We start from the raw sequence: 1,358 nt of genomic DNA on the forward strand, positions 1-1,358 counted from the left end.
GAACGTTGTTAGAAAGCAGGAAAGAAGGTGAAAGGAGAACAATTTTCAGAGAAGAAAATTTTCCATCGCTCTCCGGGTTCGAACTCAGGACCTATTGAATGAGCGGCGAACACCGTAACCTCTCGATCACGAGAACCCCCTATATGTAGTTAAGATTTTTATTAATATTTGTCCAGACCGTAACGTCTCGATCACGAGAACCCCCTATATGTAGTTAAGATTTTTATTAATATTTGTCCAGACAAATAATATCGATACTAATTACCGCAAAAGTACTGCCACAAAGTGGATGTGATTTGTTGCCCTTTTAAGTATGTTTTCCCGAGAATGAATTCTTTATTGATTAATTGTTTGACCTCAGGGTGGATTATTTCGTTTGATCGCCTCAATGTGAACACGCCCCTCTCCCCGACAAAGAGGGTCGGTGGGATTGTCCATGGGCTATGTGGTGACTGATCAACCACAGGCGGAGCCAGAGCTTTTAATTATTTTTTTTTAATCGGAGTTGGTTTAGTCGAAGGTCCGTCCACCAACACTATGGCGGTCTACCGTAAGTCCCCCCCCCCCCAAAAAAAAAAAACAAAAAAACAAAACAAAACAAAAACAAAAACAAAAACAAAAAAAACAAAACAAAGGGAGCCGGTTGGAATGTCCATGCGGCAGTTCAGTAGGGCTATGTGGTGACTGATCAGTCCTGGGCCCAGCCAGAACTTTTGATTTTTTTTAATTTTCAAAAACAATCTGAGTTGGGTTAGTCGGAGGTCCGTCCACCCCAAGGAGGTTACAACTTCTAGTGTTGCTTAAGTCTCGACTGATTGACCACAGTAGCGGCTGCCCTGGGGGCATTCACATCAAAGGCGGAAGCGTTACACAATTGCGGTGCGAATGTATTAAACACATGGGGGGGGGGGGACTGCATATGGCTAAATAGGGTAGTTGCAGAGACATCGAACACTCGCTACTGCCAAAGATTCTCTACTACTACCAAGATGTTTCAATTGCCCTATCTCGTGTCCGGGCGAGACCTTGTGTTAGCGCTTAACGGCGCGTGACACGAGTGTTAAACGAACGTTTCAGCACTCTTGGTTGAAAGCGTGCAATTTTGTCTGAAACTGAAACGCTGGACCAGCCTGAAAAAGGAATATGCAAATAAGAAATGACCATTGAACAGTTTGTCAAGAGAATGAGTTTCAAATTGTTGCTGTAAAAATGTTTTATCTCAGCTCTCACTGATTCTCATCCTATTTTGATAATTGATATCCAACATAAAAGGATATTTATACAGATCTACCCTGTTTGAAGTCCTATTCCTACCTCCCCATAGTGAGCAAGGATTACTATGACATTGTACTTCACAA

The sequence above is a fragment of the Aplysia californica genome, unplaced genomic scaffold (genome assembly GCF_000002075.1).
Source record: "Aplysia californica isolate F4 #8 unplaced genomic scaffold, AplCal3.0 scaffold00091, whole genome shotgun sequence".
Taxonomy (NCBI): Eukaryota; Metazoa; Mollusca; class Gastropoda; order Aplysiida; family Aplysiidae; genus Aplysia; species Aplysia californica.